Below are 25,884 nucleotides of genomic sequence, written 5' to 3' on the forward strand. Positions count from 1 at the left end.
GGGATTATTGAGCTTCTTGAATTGGTAGGTTTATGTCTTCCTTCATGTCTGAAAATTTCTCAGTGATATATTTTCAAATATTCTTCTGTTCCATTATCTTGCCCCTCTCTTCTTTTGGGACTCCATTCCAGGTTTATTACACTGAGAATGTCTCACTTTTGGACATATTCTTTATTCCCAGTTTAGTTTCTTTTTGTGGTTCAATTTGCATAGTTACTGTTGACTTGCTTTTGAATTCACCAATTCTGATTTTAAAATATTTATTTTTTTATTCTGAGTTTTATGTTCTGTTTGCTCTTAAGGCAGCCTAGTGAGTTCTTGATGATGACTTTCACCAGAGAAGTATCTTCTTTTTCCTTTGTTAGTTAGGTAAGCTGCTGCTGCTGCTGCTGCTAAGTCACTTCAGTCGTGTCCGACTCTGTGTGACCCCATAGACGGAAGCCCACCAGGCTCCCCCGTCCCTGGGATTCTCCAGGCAAGAACACTGGAGTGGGTTGCCATTTCCTTCTCCAACGTGTGAAAGTGAAGTCGCTCAGTCGTGTCCGACCTTTAGCGACCCCACGGACTGCAGCCTACCAGGCTCCTCCATCCATGGGATTTTCTAGGCAAGAGTACTGGAGTGGCTTGCCATTGCCTTCTCCGAGTTAGGTAAGGCTGGGGGGCTGGGGGCTAATTGCCTCAATTTAATCATGGACTGAGTTGAGGTAGGGCTGGATTTACAGTTTTAGCAAGATTCTATCAATCCCTGGTTTGTGTCTGTCCTTTAGGCATGTCCTTTCCAGGCTTTTGATTGAGAGTCTGGATTGTGTGCCTGTTCCCAGCCCTAAGAGTGGCTTTTCCCTCTGGACTTTTAGTTCATCTAATTCTCTACAGTTCTTTGATGCCTTTAACATGTTTCTTTCCTTTTGTCCATTTGTTTAAAGTTGTAGCAACAAGAGCTTTGGCCTCTTGTGACCTCCTACTCTGTATCCAGGAGCAGAAGTGTAACTAATCTGTTATTCTTACTACTAATAATATGACAAATAATCTTACAATGCTTCATTGCATACAAATGTGCTGCAGCTATAGGTCATATTCTTAGATCGAATATATGTACATGCATAATTTTAGCAGACGTTGCCAAAATGCTCTCCTTAGAGACTGTACCAGTTTACACTTCTATCAGCAATATACAAAAGTGCCTGTTTCACAGCAGTGTGGGGATGGTGGTGGTGGTTTAGTCTGTAAGTCGTGTCCAACTCTTGAGACCCCATGGACTGTAGCCCACCAGGCTCCTCTGACTGTAGCCCTCTAGGCTCTTCTGTCTGAAGCCCACAGGCTTCTCTGTCCATGGGATCTCCCAGGCAAGAATACTGGAATGGGTCACCATTTCCTTCTCTGGGGGATCTTTCTGACCCAGGGATCGAACCTGGGTTTCTTGCATTTCAGGTGGTCTCCTGCCTTTCAGGCAGATTCCTTACCAGCTGGGCCACCAGCGAAGCTGTTACTGTGTCAACTTTGCGAATCTTTGTGCGCAGAGTGACACGACCAGAGCTTTGCATAAGGTTAATTTAGTGACAGTTTGATAGATGGATAGGAAAAGGCCAAGGACAAAATTTACTTACCTCATCGTTTTGTTTTGTTGCTAATGATCTACCAAGTGAAAGCCAACTGTATTCATACTTGAACACATTCCCCAATGTTTCCCATCAGGCTTCTTTTTTAGCTGAAAAATTGATGGCTCAAAGTCCTTTGGACTTTGGGCTCAGTACGAATGTTAGATTTTTTAATGGCTACAGTAGAGTACGTTTGTTTGTCACACCAATCTCAGCATTAGAGTCAGGAACAACCAGTTATTGTGGGGAAAAAAGAAAAAAAGAAGAGAAGGGACAGAAATGGCTGTGGTTTCCCCTTAGGGCTGTAGCAGAGGAGACTATCTGGGGACAGCAAAGAACATGAGATGATGTCTCTGTTACGAAGAAATCTGTTCCTGCCTCATTCTTGGCCCAAACAGCCATAAGCCTGATAAAACAATATTGCATGTTAGTTTCAGGAATGTAACTCAGCCATTTCAGTGTTTCCTTTCTGGGTCTCTGTGGACTGCTAACCCTCACTTTAACAGTAAGGCTATATTATCCTCATTTTCTCCGGCCATCACTCGACTGTTTTTCTTTCTCCTGGGTTCAGTGAGTCATTTCCTCAAGTCTTCCCTGGTTTGGCTTCAGAAATTTAGGATAATCATCAAGAGCTGTCCTCTTCTCCCCTTCAGGCTTAAATTCCTCTCTGTTCGAGATCTTTCGCTTCCCAGTGTGTGAGGTGGGTGGGCTCCAGCTAATATCCTTCCTTAAATCTTAGTGTGTGTGCTAGAGAGAGCCTGACAGACTGCGAGAAAGACGTAACAAAATGAACATACAGAGGGAGACAGAGGGGCAGACTCATGACTCATCCAAACTGCTGCTATAGATGCATTGTTAGAATATATAAACTTGTGGACATTTCTTTCAGACAAACATGAAAACTTAAAATGCGTTGTGAGGAACATCAGTTAAGTTTCTGTTCTGCCTTCTTGGTATTTGTGTTCTTACCTGATATATTTAAGCACTCGAGTCCTGAAGTGAGACAGACCTGGGTTCAAATATTGAAACTACCACCTCCGAGCTTTCTGACCATTGGCAAATTATTTGACTTGCATGTGTTTTCATTTTCTTTTTTAAAATTTTATTTTTATTTTTGGCTGTTCTGGGTCTTTGTTGCAGTGTGCGGCTTAGTTGCCCTGTGGCATGTGGGATTTATCGCAGTTCCCTGACCAGGGGTTGAACCCATGTCCCTTGCATTGGAAGGCAGATTTTTAACCACTGGATCACCAAGGAAGTCCCTGTTTTCATTTTTTTGTCTGTAAACATGGAGAGCATCTAGTGTGTGTCACACAGGACTGGTGGAACAATTGAGGAAAGTCACGTAGGAAGTACTTCATAAATTGTAGCAATTATTATTATCATTTCTATGGGAATTTAATTTATGCCCACTATTGGCTCATATTGTTTTTCTGTTCACATGGTATTTAGTAAATACCTAGGACTAGATCAGGTTTTGCCAGACTACAGCCTACTGGGCAAGAGTGGCCCACAGCTTGTATTTTAAATAAAGTTTTATTGGGATAAAGCCATAATCATGTGTGTCTATATTGTCTATGGCTGTTTTGCTCTATCGTGGCAGAGTTGAGTATTATAACAGAGACCATATAACCCTCAACACCAAAAGTATTCACCAGATGGCCCTTAATAGAAAAAGTTTGCCAATTCCTGACCTGGTCATATTTTAAGTGTCTTAAAGTAAATAAATAGATGTGGACAAACTCATAATTCTGCGTCTCAGTTTCTCTAACTGAAAAATGCATATATTAGATAAGATGACTCCTAAGTAGGATCTTTCTAGAACTATTTGGTTATTCATTGTATCTTGTGAAATCTGGGAATTTGCAGTTGGTTTGTTCTTTCTGGTGGGTTCTTCTATAAGCTAGGGAGAGAGAAAAAGCAGAAAATAATCCTAAGTAACTTAGATGTCAAATATCAAAGTAAATCATGAGAAATGATTTATTTCAGAGAGGAGGAGGCAGTTTTGTGAGGTTTTCACTTTTTTCTCTGCAGCCAGGTGCAGGAGATCTTGGTAACCACTGGGCCCCTTTCTGGCTGAGTTAACAATTTTCCCAATTCTTTGGCTTAAAAAAAAGATCATTCTTTCTGTCTCCCCACTGCCTGCTCTCCATACCACTTCCTCTTTAGGTTGGCCCCTGGCTTTTTGTCTTCCTCTAGCCTGACTTATTTATTCTCCAATGGTTTCTCAGTCCTCGGTTCTCCACTCCCTCCCCCAAATGTGATGAAGGCGGGCTGCCAAATCTCCCGGCCTCCCTCTGCTACGCCAACTGTCCTGCTTCCAGCAGGGCCTCCAGCTCAGGGCCTGAACTCCAAGCAGCAGGGGGACCAGCAGGTCCTAAAAGGGAAATACCACCAACCAGTAATCTTATGTCCTTTGAACTTTGGGGCTGGGAAGCGGAGAAGGCTGGGGGATGTTTGACAATTTCCATTGAGTACCTAGAGAACAGCCTTAGACAATGGGTCAGGACTTTGTCTCAGCTCTGCCCCAAACGCAGTGCAGAGTCCTTGGGTTAGTCCATTATCTTCCTTGAGTCTCAGTTTTTCTGTCAAAAATGAAAATTATTTCTTCCATGGTCTCCTCACAGGGCTTTATGCTGGTTACATGTATGGTGAAAGAGCTTTTTTTTAAAAATAAATGTTTGATACTTACATTTTTTCCAATTCAAAATTACCTCATGCTCAATGATAATAACTCAGCCATCAAAAAGAATGAAATAATGCCATTTGTAGCACTGTGGATGGCCCTAGAGATTGTCATACTAAGCAAAGTAAGTCAGAAAGAGAAAGACAAATCCATATGATATCACTTACATGTGAACTCTATAATACAAATTAACATATCTAGGAAACAAACATATACTCACAGATAAGAGAACAGACTTTGGTTGCCAAAAGGGAGGGAAGGTTTGGCAGTTTGGGATTGTGCTGTGTGCTAAGTCATTTCAGTCATGTCTGACTCTTTGCAACCCTATGGACTGTAGCCTGTCAGGCTCCTCTATCCATGGCATTTCCAGACAAGAATACTGGAATGGGTTGCCATCCCCTTCTCCAGGGGATCTTCCCGACCCAGGGATTGAACCCTCATCTCTTATGTCTCCTGCCTTGGCAGGTGGGTTCTTTACCACTAGCGCCACCTGTGAAGCACCTTGGAATTAGCAGAGGCAAACTTACATATACGATGGATAAACAACAAGCACAGGGAGCTATATTCACTATTTTCCGAGAAACCATATTGGAAAAGAATATGAAAGAAATTACCTGATGCTTATTGCTATAAGAACATCTGTCCTTATTTTTTTTTGGCTGCACCGGGTCTTAGTCACAGCATGTGGGATCTTTAGTTGGGGAGTGTGAACTTAGTTGCAGTAAAAGGAATCTAGTTCCCTGACCAGGGATCCAAACTGGGCCCCTTGCATTGGGAGCATGGAGTCTTAGCCACTGGACCATCAGGGAAGTCCCAGAACAATGGCCCCCCCAGCAGCATCCACCATCCTTCATTACAGAACCCTGATTTCCTTTGGGAGAGTCAGCCTACAACCATTGTGTATCATCTTGCTGAGGTAAAAAAATCCAGCTGCCTGTGCTCTTGAAGACCCACGTTGTTTCTTTTTCTTTTTAAATTTTTATTACAGTATAGTTGATTTACAATGTTGTTTTAGATTCTGCTGTACAGCAAAGTGAATCAGTTATACATATACATATATCCACTCTATTTTAGATTCTTTTCCCATTTAGGTCACTAGAGAGTATTATGTAGAGTTCCCTGTGCTATATAGTAGGTCCTTATTAGTTACCTGTTTTACATGTAGTGGTGTGTACATGTCAATCCCAGTCTCCCGATTTATTCCTTCTTCCCTTACCCCTCTGGTAACCATAAGTCTGTTTTCTACATCTGTGACTCTATTTCTGTTTCTTAAAAAAGTTCATTTGTATCATTTCTTTAGATTCCACATATAAATGACATCATTTGATATTTGTCTTTCTCTGTCTGATTTCACTTAGTATGATCATCCCTAGGTCCATCCATGTTGCTCCAAATGGCATTATTTTGTTCTTGTAATAACAAATTCCATTTGCTGAGTAATATTCCATTGTAGATATGTACCACATCTTCTTTATCCAATCTTCTGTCAGTGGACGTTTAGGTTGCTTCCAAGTCTTGGCTATTGTGAATAGTCCTGACATGAACATTGGGGTGCAGATTGTTTCTTTCTTAGCCAGAAGGTGTGCAGTGGCTTCAGCTCAGTCCACAGAAGCTCCTTGCTGGGATTTTGATTTTGAGTGTGTGAAATAGTCAGTGAAGGGGTTGGTGTTCTTTTATCTTGGCAGCAACATCCCTACCAGGCTCTCCACTACAAAACCATTCCTACTTTAATTCCTGATTTCTAAGCCCCTGACGCTAAATTGGTTTCTGCCTGTTTCTGATTTGTGCCTAGTTCTCCAATTTTCCTACATTTATTTCTATAAATTTCGTTTCAGTTGGCCAAAATTTATTTCTGTTACCTGTAATCAAAAACCTCAAATAGCACACATGTTGAGAACCATTTATGGAGCACTTATTATATGTAGGGCTTTGCATCATTATTTAATTTAATCTTCTTGGGACTTCCTTGATGGTCCAATAGCTAAGACTTCACACTCCCAATGCAGGGGCCTGGGTTCGATTTGTGCTCAGGGAACTAGATCCTGCATGCTGCAGCTAAGAGTTTGCATGTTGCAACTAAGGATCAGTGTGCCACAGCTAAGACTTGGCACAGTCAAATAAATAAATTTTAAAAATTAACCTTTCAAAGAGCTGAATATTATTATTTCTAAGTAACATGAGGAAATTGAGGCTCTGTGAGGCTGGATAGCCTACCCACATTTGTATAAGGAGCAAGTGACAGAACTGGGTATTGGAACGAAGATGTCTTTGACTCTAAACATTTTAACCTTGATACTATCTGAAAGTGGTATAAAAGCGAGCATTGTGTTTTGTAGCATGTGTTTTTGGGTTAGAAATTTATTATGAACTCCTCTATGTCAGTAATATTCTTGAAAAATATGACTTATGATGACTACCTAATAGTCTGTCATTTGAGGGTTTTTAAAAAATTTTTGTTATTTATTTGGCTGCATCAAGTGTTAGTTGTGGCAGGCAGGATTCTGTTTGCAGCAAGTAGGCTCTTCATTGCAATGGGAGAGCTTAGTGACATGTCGAATCTTGGTTCCCCCATCAGGGATTGAACCCCATTCCCTGCATTGGAAGGCAGATTCTTAATCACTGGATCACCAGGGAAGTCCCCGCCATTTGGATTCACTAGCACTTACCTAATGAAATTCATATTGGTTGAATTATAAAATACACTTAGTGAATATCCTTAAGCTTTGCTTTTTGAGTCTGTATCTATCTCAAATTTTCTCCTTAAAATAAGTTCTTAGATGTGAAACTTCTGGGTTTAAAATTCCTGCATAATATTAAGGATTTTGATGCATACTGACAAAATGCCCATCAGAGAAATCTTATCAAATTTTGTTCCCCTTAGCAATGTGTTTAGATACCAACAAAAGGGCTTTTTCAATGGGGAAAAGTGCTGAAAAGATACAAAGAGCTCATAAATTAACGCCCTTCTTATTTTTAAAAACACTAAAATGCATTTCTAAGTTCTATCTACTACAGGGAAATCATAAAGAAATAAATAAGTAAGGGTCCAAATTTAAGGTATAACTTGAAATGCAATTAGTTTTCAAAGTATAGGCATTGGGTTCTATATAGATCCTTGGAGAAAGGGAATAGGTTTAATTTTGAGGGTTTTTTTAAAAGAGTGAAATCAAAGAGAGAAGCAAGGGGATGATGGTGATGATGATGGAGAGGAGGGGGGAGGGTGGATGATCCCCACGATGCATCTGTGGTGGTCATAGTAGACGCTTAGGTTTTCTTTATTTCTGAGACTTTGCCTCTGCATTTGGAGAAGGCAATGGCACCCCACTCCAGTACTCTTGCCTGGAAAATCCCAGAGATGGAGGAGCCTGGTGGGCTGCAGTCCATGGGGTCGCAAAGAGTCAGACACGACTGAGCGACTTCACTTTCACTTTTCACTTTCATGCATTGAAGAAGGCAATGGCAACCCACTCCAGTGTTCTTGCCTGGAGAATCCCAGGGACGGGGGGGCCTGGTGGGCTGCCGTCTATGGGGTCGCACAGAGTCGGACATGACTGAAGTGACTTAGCATCAGCAGCAGCCTCTGCATTCCTGCAGGAGACAAAGGAAAGTGAGGTTTCTCCCCAGGCTCTTGGTAGCTCCTGTGGTAAGAAGGCAACTGGGCCACCCAGATGTACATATTTGAGGTAATAAATAGAGATCAAAGCAGTATGGCTTAAAGGGAACAAAACTCTTCCTCCTTATATGCACCCTTTTTCTTCCTGCATAAATACACATTGGTTTCTTTTGTAAGAATGCCTATATTAAGATGAAAAGCTGACATCTGAAAATTTTATTGCCCACCATGAAAACTCTAGCTATAATTACATCATAAAGTTTTTTTCTAATCGTTTAGCAAGATCTAAGAGAATGAGATATAGGACTGAATTGTTTTCAAAGAGACAGGGGAGCTAGAAGAGTTAAAATTATCATAGTGAGGAAGAGATACTTCTCAGAAGTTTTGGGGACATTTGGGAAATAAGTGGGAGCTTGAGGCTTTGAGGAACCTGGAATGAGGATATGAAGAGCCATCGATAGATAGGAAGTAGGATGTGCAATAGGGAGAAATAAGAATGAACTCTGCACTATTTGATAGAGTAGTACAGATATGCTGTAGCAAATGCCAATACTGTGTCAGGGTTTCATGTGAGAAGTGAGGCGTCCAGCACCTCAGTGTATTTCATTGATTTTAGGATCCAATTCAGTATCTCTGAAAGTGGGATGCATCTTACAATCTGTGGTGTGTCATTTGGCAGCATTTTAAAAAATTAATGGAACATAAAAAATTGTGCATATTAAAATCTATGATGTCTTCAACTTGTATGTGTGATGTGTGTGTGTGAGAGAGAGGGTACTGTTCATAACAGGAAATATCTGACTATTTACTCCATTTAAATATTGACTGGTTACTCTATTTACATTAATAGTTGCTATCTTCATGGTTTTCATTTATTTTTTTCTTTTTTGAAAAGAACCTTATAGATTACTGAACCTGATATTCTGCTGAAGAGGACATGGCTCTGAGGTGTTAGGTGAGTTTGTTCCCCCTCCCCCTCTTCTGCTTTTCTTCTCCTCCTCCCCCTCCTCTGCTTCTTCCTCTTCCTCTCCCTCCTTCTCCTACTCCTTCTTCTCTCTGCTCTGTCTCACACTTTAAATGGCTGTGAGGCATGATGACATGGTGGATTCAGTTGTCCCTTTGAATGAGGAGGGTGCCTCTTGCCTTGTCGGCCACGGAAGGGACACCTGTACAGTGTTCTCTCCCTTCACTCGGGGAATCAGTCAGAGATGTGTTTGTTATTTAAGTGTAGCTTTGGGTTCAGGTCAGCCTGGATGAAGCAGACTGGGGAAGCCCCATCCCCTTCATCAAGTGCACTATTACAAGTCTCTCACCATTATAGCAAAGTTATTCTCTATATATTATCAGTCAGTCAGTTCAGCTGCTCCGTCGTGTCCGACTCTTCACGACCCCACTGCAGCACGCCAGGCCTCTTTGTCCATCACCAATCCTGGAGCTTACTCAAACTTATGTTCATCAAGTTGGTGATGCTCTCCAACCATCTCATCCTCTGTCGTCCCCTTCTCCTCCTGCCTTCAATCTTTCCCAGCATCAGGGTCTTTTCCAATCAGTCAGTTCTTCACATCAGGTGGCCAAAGTATTGGAGTTTCAGCTTCAGCATCAGTCCTTCCAGTGAATATTCAGGATAGATTTCCTTCAGGATGGACTGGTCAGATCTCCTTGCAGTCCAAGGGACTCTCAGGGGTCTTCTCCAACACCACAGTTCAAAAGCATCAATTCTTTGGTGCTCAGCTTTCTTTATAGTCCAATTCTCACATCCATACATGACTACAAGAAAAACCATAGCTTTGACTAGATGGACCTTTGTCGGCAAAGCATGTCTCTGCTTTTTAATATGCTATCTAGGTTTGTCATAACCTTTCTTCCAAGGAACAAGTGTCTTTTAATTTACTGGCTGCAGTCACCATCTGTAGTGATCTTGGAGCCCCCCAAAATAAAGTCTCTCACTGTTTCCATTGTTTCCACATCTATTTGCCATGAAGTGATGGGATTGGATGCCAGGATCTTAGTTTTCTGAATGTTGAGTTTTAAGCTAGCTTTTTCACTCTCCTCTTTCACTTTCATCAGGAGCCTCTTTAGTTCCTCTTTGCCTTCTGCCATAAGGGTGGTGTCATCTGCATATCTGAGATTATTGACATTTTTCCCGGCAGTCTTGATTCCAGCCTGTGCTTCATCCAGCCCGGCATTTTGCATGATGTACTGTGCATATAAATTAAACAAGCAGGGTGACAATATACAGCCTTGACATACTCCTTTCCCAATTTGGAACCAGCCCATTGTTCCATGTCTGGTTCCAACTGTTGCTTCTTGACCTGCATACAGATTTTTCAGGGGGAAGGTAAGGTGGTCTGGTATTCCCATCTCTTTAAGAATTTTCCACACAGTCAAGGCTTTGGTGTGGTCAATAAAGCAGAAGTAGATGTTTTTCTGGAACTCTCTTGCTTTTTGATGATCTAATGTATGTTGGCAATTTGATCTCTGGTTCCTTTGCCTTTTCTAAATTCAGCTTGAACTTCTGGAAGTTCTTGGTTCACATATTGTTGAAGCCTCACTTGGAGAATGTTGAGCCTTACTTTACTAGCATGTGAGATGAGTGCAATTGTGTGGTAGTTGGAATATTCTTTGGCATTGCCTTTCTTTGGGATTGGAATGAAAACTGCCCTTTTCCAGTCCTGTGGCCACTGCTGAGTTTTCCAAATTTGCTGGCGTATTGAGTGCAGCACTTTCACAGCAGCATCTTTTAGGATTTGAAATAGCTCAGCTGGAATTCCATCACTCAAGCCATGAATTATAGATTTTAATATTAAATCATGATAAATGTGTGACTTTGAGTTGTTACTCTCCCAAGAGTGTTTTGTATTCTTCACTTCAGTTTATTTTTGCAGAGAGTAATGGGTCTTCTTACATTGAAAGAAGTTCAGTGAAGTCATTTCATGAAGTACATTGAAGAGGAGGAGAGGAGGGATGTCTTTCCATCCCCTTTCTCTCCTACTTCCATTTTTAGGTAAGGCTGATCCTAGGCATTTCTCCTGGTTCTAAATGCCCTCTTTGTGACCCTCCCAGTTTTGTATACATGATTGTATATGTGATGATTGGGTCCTTATCTTCCCAAAGACTCCTCCCATTCTACTCCTTTGAAAGCAGGGAATCTTTCTTTTTCTTCTTTCCTACCTACTTTCCTTCCTTCCTTTCTTTCTTCTCATTCTTTTTTTTTTCTTTTTTACTACCACTTCCTTTCTTTCTCCTGATAGTGATGCCTTGACACTCCAGTCAAGCTACATTTCAGATATTTGCACCTCGGACAACTCTCTGCCAGTTCTCATATCCTCTTTGGTTCTCTCTCTCTTCCCACATTTGTATAATAAAGTGTACTCTTCTATTTGTGAATCCCCAAATGACTATGATCATAAATCTGAAGTATAGGAGACAACAATATCCAGGAAAAGGAAGCTGTAAAGATTCTTGTCTTTTTATTGCTTTTATTCAGATTATAAAAATAATACAGGGTGGCTTAAAAAGTTTGAAGGATATAAAAATGTATGAAAGGGAGAGAGTCTTATATAACCTTGCCCTGAAGAGGCAACCACTGATAACAGTTTGGGGCATATTGGTTCTGTTTTTTTTTTTCCTAATGGTGTTAATTTTTAAAGTATATTTAGGCATAATGGAGAAGAGTTGGTTTCCTGAAACTCTTAAAAGCCTTTGAAAATACCCAGACTCGCTCTTTGGAATCTGCCTTAAACCTCCAATAAAATCTGGTCTTCCTCAAACTGAACATTCAAAATACATAAAAAGAATTCTTAATTTATTATTTTGTTTAATAACTACCATTGCTAAAGTATTGTATTGCACTATTTTCTTAATAAACAAAGTGGGGTTCAGATTCATGATAGGTAAAACATGCCAAATCTTGAAACTTGGCCACCACTAAAATATTATTTCTGTAAGAAAATGTGTACCAACAAACTTTGGGAAGATAAGTTGGGAACAGCGAGTATTTACTTCCAAGTGAATGAAGCCTTTGGTAAGAAACTTGCTAAAAAGGACCAGACTTGGACCAAATTTCACTTCATTAGGTGGTAAAGAAAACCTGTCTTAGGATCCAGCTCTGGCTTAGATGATAAAACCTTGGGCAAGTCATTGAACTTTGGTGGTTTGGATCTTGCTTTTAATAGGTAATATTGTAGCAGATATCATCTGTATGCATGAACAGGACACTGTGACTGCCAGGAAAGCAACAAATAATGCCTTGAGAGTGGAAAAGTGGGGCTGTTTTGTTTTAAAAAAAAGTTCATTGGAGTTATTTTGCGTGCGTGCATGCTCAATCGTGTCCAAGTTATTTTAGAGGAAAAAAATGTTGATTTTAGGCCTGAAACTAGCAAAGGGCAGCAAATTAAGAACAGCTGAGTCAAACAGGCAGTGAAAGTGAAAACTGGGGAACCGAGGCTCTTCCAAGACTTTTCAAAGGCAGCAGGGTCTGCGTTCTTATGCTCCCCTCTTCACACTGCTCTCTCATAATTTTGACTTCAAGGTGATGGGTCTGGCTGTGAGCTTGACTTTGAGCACGTTTTAATGTCTTTGAAACTTGTCTTCCCCAGTCTTTCAGTGCTCCCATGTCAAATTCTCAGAATGGAAAAATGTGATTGGCCCAGATTATGTCAGATGTCCTTCATCCTCCAATCAGCTGTAATTGGAGATTCAGTTGGGGTGGAGGGTTGGGAGCAGATTCTCTTAGAAAAAGCTGTTGCAGCAGTGGTTGCCGTCTTTGTCATGAAGGGGAAAAATGGGGCTTTGTAACTTCTAATTCTTAACAACTTTTATTTCAACTTAATTCAGTTTTAAAAAAATACTCAAACCTCTTCAGTTCTAAAGACACACTTTTTCATAAGTTAATGTATCTAATGTCTAGTCATGCCTCAAAATCACTGTTCATGTCATGAGGTATAATGTAGTATTTCTTCTTCTTCCTCCCCCACAGCCAAAAACTATCATTGGACTGGTGAGTTTCTTTTAAACTGAGGAAATACTGCCTGCATGTATTATTGACAGGGCATGCATTGCTTTCCGTAGAGGGCATAATAAAGTTGCCACTACATATGGGGCAGGGTTGGAAGATGGGAAAATATTACAGTGTCTTCTTTCCACCACATCTTAAATCCTGCATGGAAAGAAAAGGGAGCTGTTTTCCTCTTTGCTGTAAGAGATGAAGTACATTAAAGATTCTGAGGTGGTCTCAGGATTTATAGCCCTGAGAAGCAAACATTTATTTTAGAGAATAATAACTATCAGTGCTGACTGAGCAGGAAGCCGACACTAGAGCACGTGTGGGCACAAAATGTAGCTTTGTATGCAACCAAATTCCAGGCAATTGCCTCGTCTAATTCAGGCAGATTTTTTTTTTTTAAATGCTTCCTTTGGAACTGAAGTTCTTTCTACTTGGTTTCAGCCCAAAGGTGAGCATTTTTTTTGAGAAGGTTAAATCTTTTCAGATGTTTTTGAGGTGTACAAAGAGGCAAAGCTAAACCATCTTCTATTATGCTTGCTTCTCGCTTCCATTACCCAAATGAGTTTGAACTTTACTATTTTTATTCCGAGAGTCCCATGATCTGCTCAAAAAGTAGCTTATGAAAAAAAAAATTCTTCTCAAATCAGTCCTGAAAATAGCTACTTTTATATTTGCTTAGACAAGTAAACATTTGAAACTGTGAGAGGTACGTATCAAGCCTATATATAGAAACTCATCAAGTGGAAAACTGGCAGATAGAATCTGTTAAAATCCAGAAAAAAACTTGAATCAAGTCTTAAAAAAATAATTAACCTTGAAAGCGTCCATAAATTGGGAAAATGGAGCCTTCAAATGAATTATTGAGACTGCCTGTATAGTGGATCAGCTTTGATGCTCATTAGCTGCGTGTGGTTGGTTAAATTGTTTTCCCTTTCTGTGTTTTAGGTTTCTCATTTGTAAGAGGGTCATGATAAAAGAACTTATTTCAAAAGACTGTTGTGAGCAATAAGTCAGATAATAAACCCAAAGCGCATAGAACAGTGAGTGGCACATTATAAGCTATCAATAAATGTTTTCTCTTCATTACATGGAGACCACCTTCAGATAGCTACAAATACCATTTAATTAAGAAATCAAGGGACTTTACTGGTGATTCAGTGGTTAAGACTCCAAGCTTGCGATGCAGATGTGGGTTCCATCCCTGATCAGAAAACTAGATCCCACATTCTGCATGGTGTGGCAAAATAAACAAACAAATTCTTACTATAGTCCTATAAAGTAAAAAAAAAAAAAAAGATAATCAACATTGCCATTTTAGTGATTACTTGGTGTTTCAACTCATTATTTTCAAACTCAGTGGAAATTTTTTTCTTATTAGGTGACGTCAAAAAAAATTTTTTTAACATGCAACCTGCCAAATGCAGATAGATTTTACCATTGGAAACAGGGCAGATTCTGAGTATGAGCATTCACTCTGCATAGTAAAAATTCCATGCTACTACACATTTGGAGGTGCTCTCCTGACACTGGATATGTCTCTGGAAAAACAAAAGATGACTCGTAGAAATAGGAGACTCTGTTGGCTTCCAGCAGGCCCTCTGAGCCCATCCACACCCCACCACCCCCAGTGTTAGCTTTGCCTAAGAACCATTCAACGTGGGCATCACTGGTGCCATCAACGGTTTTTTAATGGCTTAATCTATTTCTTTTGTATGTTGCTAATGGATTCTTGATTTTTAATTTTAATTTGGTAAGCTGGCTCCACATTTACCATCAGTGACCATTTCACAGAGTGCCTTGAAACAAGGCAGACACTCTGTTCCATGTATAATAAGTGAAGGACAGATTTCCCACTGTAGATGACATTCCTGAAATTTGTGCTGTAGACTAGTTTTTTTATAAATTGAATATTTATCATTATGCCTTTCCAAGGAATTATAGTTTCAGGTACCTTTTTACTTGTCTATAGATATTTGACACTTGAGGTTTAAGTGTTTCTTCCCTCTTTCTATTTCACATCTTGCAAACACCTCCCTCTTTTCTATCAAGAAATTCATGGTTTGTGGGCATCTCTTTTGAATAATCAGCGCCCCCACCGTATACTTCTTGCAGATTTTAATTCCCAAGGATAGGTTGTCTTCAAGTCGGAGCATACTTACAAATATGTTTATTTCACCATTTAAAAGCAGATAGAAAATAAATTTCAATGGTAGATAATATCTCTTAATTGACACATTATGTTTCTAAACTATATATCATTTAGCCAGATAACATTGTAAAACATATGGCTTCCCTGGTGGCTCAGACAATAAAGAATCCGCCTGCAGTTTGGGAGACCTGGGTTTGATCCCTGGGTTGGGAAGATCCCATGAAAGAGGGCATGCCAGCCCACTCCAGTATTCTTGCCTGGAGAATCCCCATGGGCAGAGGGAGCCTGGCAGGCTACAGTCCATGGAGTTGCAAAGAGTCAGACACGATGGAGTGACTAAGCACACTGTAAAATATATGGCTTTTAAAATAATTAAATGCCCATGATACATTATAATTTTAGTTATCAGAAACTTTAAAATGAAATTTCTTATGCTGAATATTCCTAATAAACCATTTTAAAATTAAGAAAAAAAGGTAGATGATGTCTCAAATTTTATAACCCTGAAATGAGTTATTAGAAATAGTATCAACCCTAAGAAAATGAAGGATGAAAATTTTGGGTTAAATCTCTTAAATGTAACAAAAAACCTTGTTACATTTATGACTCAAAAACCAAGGTATCTATTTTCCCTTAGCATAAATAATATGTGTTGGCTAGCTGGTAATGGTTGTAATTATGTGGTATACAATAAAGGGTTCCATAGATGCCAAAAACAGAAAAATGGGTGAACCAGACCAGAAATCACGTATTGGGTAAACAGCTTCCCAGACAAATGAATTTAGCTGATTTTAAAAAAGCAGTTCCTTTTACTTTCAGTTTTATGATCTTTATGGATAGATCCAAATTCATTACTTAAAAATTGAGGTACAAGTGTTAATATCACATATTTCATTCCATGAAACAGTGTAGTCACATATTTAACAAAATGAATTGACCGGCTTTGGGATATTACTTTTAGGACTTTAAATACCAAACCACCTAAAGCTAACCTTCGTACAAGTTATAGAATAGAGTGGGGAGCTACTTTCTTGATTGATATCCTGAGTTTTTGTTTTTGTTTTGTTTTCATCTTGGGAGAAAAATTTAATTCAACTTATTTTGTAATTCAACTTTAAACTCTCACTGGTAGGAAGATGCACAGTAGTTTTAAAATTTATTCTTAATTGATGGATAATTGCTTTACAATGTGGTCTAATATTTTTTAATTTATAGTATTTTTCACCCAGAGATAGTCACTCTTAATTGTTATCTTCAGTATGTATATATGCAACCTCTTATTCCCTCACCGTTTACAATCAAGATTTTAAAGGAATAGCATGTATGTAATGTAATACCATGAGTATTGTTCTGAAAGCAACTTTTTAACCTAACAGTATATATCATAGACATGTTTCCATGTCAGTCTTCAGAAGTTCTGGCATTTCTTATTTATGTAAAGGTTCCAGCAAGTCCAAGAGAATTGATGACTTTGGAGGCATCCATTTACTGTAGATTTGTCAAAGACATTGCCATTGAGATGTTTTCAAAACAGTTTTATGAGACGTGGACATGAATAAGTGGGAGCTGTACCATTACATTGTTGTTATTGTTTGGTTGCTGAGTTGTGTCTGACTCTTTGTGACTCCATGGACTGTAGCCCACCAGGCTCCTCTGACCACAGGATTTCCCAGACAAGAATGCAGGAGTGGGTTGCCATTTCCTTCTCCAGCCAATCTTCCCAACCCAGGGATTGAACCCACATCTGCTTGGCAGGCAGATTATTTACCACTGAGCCACCTGGGGATGTCTGATAATGGATTGTGCTAATAGATTGATGTGTGACAATGTTTAATGTCCTCTTTGAGGATTCCTTTGATGTGGCACTAAACTCCTGCATTAGCTGGTAAAGAAGTACTTGGCTAAAGAAAAATGGGACCCCTATTTGCAGTTACAGTCTGTTGAAGGGGAACCAGATATCCTTGTTTCCTTATCTATGAATGATATATTAACCAAACAAGAAGTCAGATTCCAGTCAAGAAAACAAAAAAAAAAACCAAGTTATTTTTAACAAAGGTAGTTTTTTTGACCATCTCATCCAATAGGTATTTTACTTGTTGACAGTCCACTAGAGCACTCCACTAATAATTTTTCATACATTTTACATTTAATCGGCATGACAACTCTGTAACCTATTCTTCCTATTTATTTATTTGAGTTTCAGGTGTACCACATAGTGATTCAATATTTTTATAGATTATACTCCATTTACAGGTATTATAAAATATTGTTTAAATTCTCTGTGCTGTACAATGTGTCCTTGTAGCTGACTTATTTTATGCATGGTCGTTTGTACCTCTTAATCCCCTTCATCTATCCTGCCCTTCCTAGCTTTCCTCTCCCCCTCGTCCTCCTTCCTACCACGGAGGCTACCCAGGGAGTCACGGGGCTAGTGCTGGCTGGCAGGTGGTTCCCCTGGTAGCTGGAACTTCATCCTCTTCGTCCTCAGCTACCATGCTGGGGTCCGGGTGATAGTGTTCCCTCTGGTGAACAGGACTGTGCCCTGGAGTGGATGTGTGCTCAGGGCGGTCTGAAAGCAGCCTGCCCACTGGAGGATGGGGTGTGTCCCTGCACAGCTAATTGCTTGGCCTGGGGCGTCCCAGTACCAGGAGGACAGACTGGTGAGTGGGGCCGGGTCCTGGTACTAATAAGCTAGAGGGAGGATTCCAGAATGAATTGAACCAGCACTACCGTCCATGTGGTAGAAGGAGCTCCTCAAAATGGCTACTGCCAGTGTCTGTGTCTCCAGGGTGAGCTCTAGTTGCCTCCTGTTTCTCTGGGAGGCTCTCCAAGATCAGCGGGTAGGTCTGACCCAGGCTCCTTTCAAATGTCCTGGAGCATGTGAATTTTCTATGCGTCCTTTAAGAGTGAAATCTCTATTTCCCACAGCCCTCTGACTCTTCCCAAAGTAAGCCCTGCTGGCCTTCAAATTCGGATGTTCTAGGGGCTCATCTTCTGGATACAGGACCCTTGGGCTGGGGAATCCAAAGTGAAGCTCAGACTCCTCATTCTTTGGGGAGAACCTCTGCAGTTGTAATTATCCTCCCATTTATGGGTATAAGTCTTGACTATATCATGTCTGCTACTGATCTTGTTGTGGTTCCTTCTTCATGCCTTTAGATGTAGAAGATCTCTTCTGCTCTTTCCCATCGTTTCTCATCAGTAGTTGCCATGTAAAGAGTTGTAATTTTGTTATGCCTGTGATAGGAAATGAGCTCAGGATTTTCCTATTCCACTATCTTGGCCATTGTTCTAACAGAGAAAATTTAATCTAGGAAATCTATCAAATAGTACTGGATATAGGCTAAAAGGGAACATTGAGGTAATTGAGATAAATACTTTTGTGGAGCAATTGTGACCCCCACATGGCTGGAACGAAGGGGAGAGTTCGATGTGCAAAATCTGTGAGCTTGGAGAGGCCCTGAAAAGCTGGGGATACAACCTCCACAGATGGGGTGGCACCCCCTCTTATTGGTATCTGTGAGTATGAGGCAGGCTCCAGCAGTGCTGGGAGAAGCTTGAAACCTGAAATAACCTGTGCTGCTGGGGCCACAGGACATTCCTGGGACAGTAATGACAGGGACAGGTGGCACAGGGATGGAGCAAATCCCTTCTTCCTCCTACAGCCTTATTGTCTCCCTCTGTTGTTTTCCATTTGCAGAACCTAACAGAAAAGTGCTGTACTCAGTATGCTAGAAAATTTGGAGAACTCAGCAGTGGCCACAGGATTGGAAAACGTCAGTTTTCATTCCAATCCCAAAGAAAGGCAGTGCCAAAGAATGCTTAAACTACTGGACAGTTGCACTCATTTCACAAGCTAGAAAGGTAATGCTCAAAATCCTTCAAGCTAGGCTTCAGCAGTACATGAACCAAGAACTTCTATATGTACAAGCTGGGTTTAGAAAAGGCAGAGGAACCAGAGATCAAATTGCCAACATATGTTGGATCATTGAAAAAGCAAGAGAATTCCAGAAAAACGTCTACTTCTTCATTGACTATGCTAGAGCCTTTGACTGTGTGGATCACAACAAACTGGAAAATTCTTTAAGGAGATAGGTATTTCAGACTACCTAACCTGACTCCTGAGAAACCTGTATGCAGGTCAAGAAGCAACAGTTAGAACTGGACAAGGAACAATGGACTGGTTCCAAATTGGGAAAGGAATATGTCATGGCTGTATATTGTCACCCTGCTTATTTAACTTATATGCAGAGTACATCATGCAAAGTGCTGGACTGGATGAAGCACAGGCTGGAATCAAGATTGCCAGGAAAAATATCAACAACCTCAGATGATACCACTCTAATGACAGAAAGCAAAGAAGAACTGAAGAGCCTCTTGAGGAGAGTGTAAGAGGAGCGTGAAAAAGCTGGCTTAAAACTCAACCATCAAAAACTAAGATCATGGCACCTGGTCACATCACTTCATGGCAAATGGATAGGGGAAAAGGGGAAACAGTGGCAGATTTTATTTTCTTGGGCTCCAAAATCACTGTGGACAGTGACTGCAGCCAGTAAATTAAAAGATGCTTGCTCCTTGGAAGAAAAGCTGTGACAAATCTAGACAGCATATTAAAAAGCAGAGATACCACTTTACCTACAAAGGTCCATATAGTCAAAGCTACAGTTTTTCTAGTAGTCATGTACATATGTGAGGGTTGGATCATAAAGAAGGTTGAATGCTGAAAATGCTTTCCAACTGTGGTGCTGGAGAAGACTCTTGAGAGTCCGTTGGACTGCAAGGAGATCAAACCAATCAATTCTAAAGGAAATCAACCCTGAATATTCATTGGAAGGACTGATTCTGAGGCTGACGCTTCAAAACTTTGGCCACCTGATGCAAAAACACCCTGATGCTGGTCAAGATTTTAGGCAGGAGGAGAAGGGGGCAACAGAAGATGAGATGATTAGATGGCATTACTGACTTAATGAATTTGAGCAAAATCCAGGGAATAGTGGAGGACAGAGCAGCCTGGCATCTGCAGTCCTTGGGGTTGCAAAGGGTTGGACAAGACTTAGTGACTGAACAACAGCAACAACAGAGAATACTCTCCCAGAAGAGAAATGGCTTTTGCAGTGCCCCAGTCCCAGCATCGTGGAGCATGTGTTGGGTTGGCCAAAAATTTCGTTTTGGTTTTCCATTACATCTTACTGAAAAACCTGAGTGAACTTTTTAGCTAACCCAGAAGATTCTTGAGAGTCCCTTGGACTGCAAGGAGATCCAACCAGTCCATTCTAAAGGAGATCAGTCCTGGGTGTTCATTGGAAGGACTGATGCTAAAGCTGAAACTCCAATACTCTGGCCACCTCATGTGACGAGTTGACTCACTGGAAAAGACTCTGATGCTGGGAGGGATTAGGGGCAGGAGGAGAAGGGGACGACAGAGAATGAGATGGCTGGATGGCATCACCGACTCTATGGACATGAGTTTGAGTGAACTCCGGGAGTTGGTGATGGACAGGGAGGCCTGGCGTGCTGTGATTCATGGGGTCGCAAAGAGTTGGACACAACTGAGCAACTGAACTGAACTGAACTGAACTGAATTTATATAAAAGTGTGAGTTTGCAGCTGACAGGAGCTTAATCCCTGGCAGAGTGGCCTGGATATTCCTGTTTCTCTGATTATGAGTTATTAACCCATAACCACAAACAAAGAAGCCTATGAAAAAGACAAGTTGTCTAACTAAAGCCTAAGTCATGGTAATTGAGTGCTCCATTAATCTATGCTTAGTAAGAAAATTTGATTACTCTTGTCAACAAATAAGCAATGGTTTCCAAAAGTATCTTAAAAAATTTTCTGAGAGAAAAACTTAAAATTGAAGAACATCATGTATCAATTTAATATTTGAAAAGAGACTTGGGGGAAATGTTGGCATTATTCACCTAAGAATTTGAACACTTAACCCAACTCTGCATTCTACCTGACATATTTAGAACCAGCGTCAGACTTGTAGTGAATGGTTGTAGAGTATAGACACCATAGAACAAGGGCTAGTCCTTCTTTCCTACCTCTGTTATTTAATCCCTTCCTTGAAGTAGCTCTCCTTTTGTGTTTTTGTTTTATTTTGGCCACACCTGGGCAGCATGTGGGATCCTAGCTCCCCAACCAGGGATGGAACCCTAGCCCCCAGTACTGGAGGTGCAGAGTCTTAAGAACTGGACCTCCAGGGAAGACCCCTTGAAGTAGTTCTCCTTTTACAGTCCATGAAAACAATCATGTAAAAACCATGTATATGTGTCAAGACAGCCAGTCACTTAAGGAAAAAGGCAGGAGAGAAATCCCTTTGGTTCTGCTTGAGAAGAACTCCTGATTATTTTATCATTTCCACTTTTTATTCAGTTTTATTGGGAAGCAGAACATTAATTTATTCACTTTATTTAGTGTCTCCACTGTGTTAACTTAGTTTAGTGCTAGGGATATAAGGAGATTGAGCCTGCTCTTAAGGGACTTAATGATCTAATAGATAAAGATGACGATGTATGCAGTGACTGAATTGTCAGATACTATGACAGAATCGGGGCTTCCCTGGTAGCTCAGCTGGTACAGAATCCACCTGCAATGCAGGAGACCCTGATTCGATTCCTGGGGTGGGAAGATCCCCTGAAGAAGCGATAGGCTACCCTCTCCAGTATTCTTGGGCTTCCCTGGTAGCTCGGTCAGTAAAGAATCCACCCGCAATGCGGGAGACCTGGGTTTGATCCCTGGGTTAGGAAGATGCCCTGGAGGAGGGCATGGCAACCCACTCCAGTATTCTTGCCTGGAGAATCCCCATGGACAGAGGAGCCTGGTGGGTTACAGTTCATGGGGTCACAAAGAGTTGGATACGACTGAAGTGACTTACCACACATACATGCTCATGGGAGAATCAGGTAGACAGTGCCTTGAAGACACTTAGAGGAGTGGTCAGTTCTGCCTTTCGAATGGTGATAGATAGGAAAGTCTCCTCTGAGGAAGTGACAATTTAGTCTCAAAAATGAATATGGAGATCAATCAAGCGGACAGTAAACATAGGTAAATAACCTCCATTGATTCTTCTTTCTACCTTCTGCCTTTTGTGTGTGTGTGTGGATCAGATATTATATGTGGAAATGTCAGAGATATTGTACCAAGGGAAGAGTAAAAGTAAGTAACTGCAGTGGTAACAGGGCCAAAAGAAAGAAGAAAGAATTGAAAAATATACCGATCTTTGCCAGAAAGAGCAAGTGTGTGTGTGTGTGTTTAACTGTTGGTTTGACCTTTAGCTTTTTCAATACACTATTTCCACTTCTGTCTAGCTAATCATTTGCTCCCTTTAAATATTATTTTAGACATTTTGCCTTTGGCCTCATAAAATGCAAATTATACTATGCAAAAGCAATTTTAATATAGGAATTAAATACAGATTCCATTTGTTCTTACAAAGTATGGGCTATGATCAAGGAATATTGAGCAGCATAACTGATGGTAGAATTTAGCTTGGAGTTAAAATACGGCAGTAACTGAAATGTATTTGAGGGAGGAATTCAATCACAAATATGTGGGTTTGGATGGTTTGGATTTTTGAATAATGTTTTTGGACATGGGTTGAAGGATGGGTCTGGGAGGTTTTTTTTTGTTGAATTTCAAGAGGAAAAAGTATCATCTAAGTGTTTTATTTCTCTTTTATTAAAAAAAATTATGTAATTGGATACCTTATTACTTCAATGAAAGGCATATTGCGGGAATTGACTGTATTTCACTGTCATTGTGTTCCAGCCACCAAGACCCAACTGTAGAGAAAGGGGTTATACCTTAACATGGAGATGATGTTTTGTTGGAAAAAGAATTTAGAATAGTGATTTTCAAATGAATCCTGGATCTTCTGGAAAACATTTAATGTGTAGATTTTCAAGGACTCCTCCTCCATCTCCCACTGTGAGATTTAGATTCAGTTTGGGAAGAGTCCCATAAATTTGTATTTTTAATAAGTACTCCAAGTAATTCTAATATAGATGACCTTGGACTACACTTTAAGAAAGGCACCAGAGGGAATTCCTGGCAGTCCAGTGCTTAGAACTTGGCGCTTTCACTGCCTTGGCCTTGGGTTCAGTCCCTGGTTGGGGAACTAAGATCCCACATGTCGAGTAGTGCAACCAAAAGAAAAAAACAGGCACCATAGACATTTCTTTCTGAAATTTTTCATATTTGAAATTTCTTCTTCATAATGCAGAATATAGAGCTATTAAAAGGCAAAAGGCTTGGAGCAATTCTTATAGATATTCTTCTTACTGATTTCTGCTGAAGATGGCTTTTCTAACCTAACTAACACCTGTAAGTATGAGGTGATGATAGTGTATGATCTTGTTAGTTATTTTATTCTTTTCCTTCTCTCTTTCTTTTTAAGACTGTTCAGGGGCCATGCATTAGATTCCTAGTCAGGGATTTTAAAAAACCAAAACATAAAACAGAAGCAATATTGCAATAAAAATTTGATAAAGATTTTTAAAAAATAGTCTACATCAAAAGCTCTTAAAAAAAAGATTTTTCTGTTTTTCATATCCTTTTCTGTTTTTCCCTCCTTTCTTTCAGTTTTTCTGTATCTACATTGTCAGTATACAGAGATATTACATACTACACTATCTCCTTTATAACCATAATTTAGCTTAGTTCCTAATCATAATTTAATGTTTAGTCTTATGTTGGATACCTCCCAAATCATTTTGTGTGATGAGAGTTTAAAGTAGATTCCTTAGAAGACTCTGTAAGAAGGGCTCATAGGAGCATTATTTCCTAAGTGTATTCACAACAGTTTATCTGTTGCCTTGTAATACTATTAAACAAGTTTAGCTGGATATAGAATCCTTGATATGGGAGTTTTCTTATTTATTTTCTTGAATGCCTCAAATTGTATCTTTTTGAATACTTCAAATATATTAATTCTTTGTCTTATGGCACACAGTGTTCATGTTGTAAAGTCTAATTATGATCTTATTATTTTTACTTATAAATGCTTTGGTCTTTTTTGCCTGGTAGTCCAAAGAATTTTTTCTTTTTATTTAAAATATAATACATTGGGACTTCCTTGGTGGTCCAGTGGTTAAGACTCTGTTCTTCCACTGCAGGGGGCACAAAATCCCTGGTTGGGGAACCAAGATCTTGCATGCTATGCCACACAGCCAAAAAAAAAGTATATGTATATATAAATATATATTAAAAAAATATTTTTGGGCTCCAAAATCACTGCAGATGGTGACTGCAGCCATGAAATTAAAAGATGCTTGCTCCTTGGAAGAAAAGCTATGACCAAACTAGACAGCATATTAAAAAGCAGAGACATTACTTTGCCCACAAAGGTCCGTCTAGTTAAAGCTATGGTTTTTCCAGTAGTCATGTATGGATGTGAGAGTTGGACTATAAAGAAAGCTGAGCGCCCAAGAATTGATGCTTTTGAACTGTGGTGTTGGAGAGGACTCTTGAGAGTCCCTTGGACTGCATGGAGATCCAACCAGTCCATGGTAAAGGAAATCAGTCCTGAATATTCATTGGAAGAACTGATACTGAAGCTGAAGCTCTAATACTTTGGCCATCTGATGAGAAGAACTGAATCATTGGAAAAGACCCTGATGCTGGGAAAGGTTGAAGGCAGGAGGAGAAGGAGACGACAGAGGATGAGATGGTTGGATGGCATCACCAACTTGATGGACATGAGTTTGAGTAAGCTCCGGGATTTGGTGATGGACAGGGAAGCCTGGCGTGCTGCAGTCCATGGGATTGCAAACAGTCAGACACGATTGAGCAACTGAACTGATATATATATAGAAAATATCTTGTATATATAAATACCTTATATATATATAAATACCTTTTACTAGAATAGTCCCAGTGTTGACTATTCTAGGTTGATTGCTCTAAGTTCTGGAAATTTGATTTAATATGTAGATTTATATCATCTTTTATTTCATGAATGTTTTCTTAAATTACAGTTGTTAGTGTTACTCTGCCCCAGTGCTCTGATTTTTCTTCTTCAGAGCCCATTACTGTTAGAAGTTTTCCTCCTCTAGTTCTACTCTATCACTTTCTCTCAAATCTCTTTAAAAATATATTTTTATTTTTTACTTAAAATATTTTTCTCCTTCCACTTTCCATTTCTCTTCAGGTATTATCCATTGTGTTCATTTACTATTTTTAATATATTTATTTATTTAGCTGTGCCAGGTCTCAGATGCAGCATGTGGGATCTATTTCCTTGACCAGAGATCGAACTCTCGCATTGGGAGCCTGGAGACTTAACCACTGGACCACCAGGGAAGTCCCTTGTTTACTTTTTAGTTTCTTCTTATTGAGTGTTAATTTCGTAATTTAAACTTGTTTAATTCTTTCCCCAGTCCTTTATCCTCTCTGTCAAATCTCCATTTTCTCCATTCATATTAGAGTTTCTTCAATTCTAGTTTATTTCTTCTTTGGTAATTCCTATTATTTAAAAACCTTTCATCTGTTTTGAAATTATAAGTTACATTTTTAAGCTTTTTGTAGGGTGTGTCTGACATGTTTTCATTATCTCTAGGGATACCTTCTACATTATTCGACTTCTTATTCCTTTTTTTTTTGGTCATAATTCAGTTTATTTCTGTTGCTCATTTGAAAGTGAAAGTGAAATTCTTTAGCAAAGAGATAGAAACACATGGCCCCATATTCCTTAGATCTTCCTCTGTTCCCTTATTCCATTTGTATTTGATCATCTTTCTCCTTTACCCCTATTTTCTGTCCTATTTAATTGAATCTTATTTCCAGTAGTTTTTCCTCAATACAGAGATTTGGCTTGAAAGAGAGCTTTGGTTTCTT

The 25,884-nt window shown here is 39.8% G+C and overlaps 1 long non-coding RNA gene across 1 annotated transcript in view; it reads left to right on the forward strand.

The window, feature by feature from the left end:
* The window catches only part of LOC129555824 (uncharacterized), a 114,776-nt gene extending 89,292 nt beyond the window's left edge, over positions 1-25,484 (forward strand). Inside the window, exons 5-6 of the long non-coding RNA XR_008685820.2 lie at positions 8,787-8,846; positions 25,249-25,484. This is a non-coding gene — a long non-coding RNA (uncharacterized LOC129555824). The remainder of the gene's footprint in view (positions 1-8,786; positions 8,847-25,248) is intronic.
* The last annotated feature ends 400 nt before the right edge of the window (positions 25,485-25,884 follow it).

Source organism: Moschus berezovskii, chromosome 12 (assembly GCF_049115385.1).
Source record: "Moschus berezovskii isolate FMDL1 chromosome 12, NW_MosBer_1.0, whole genome shotgun sequence".
NCBI classification, from domain to species: Eukaryota; Metazoa; Chordata; class Mammalia; order Artiodactyla; family Moschidae; genus Moschus; species Moschus berezovskii.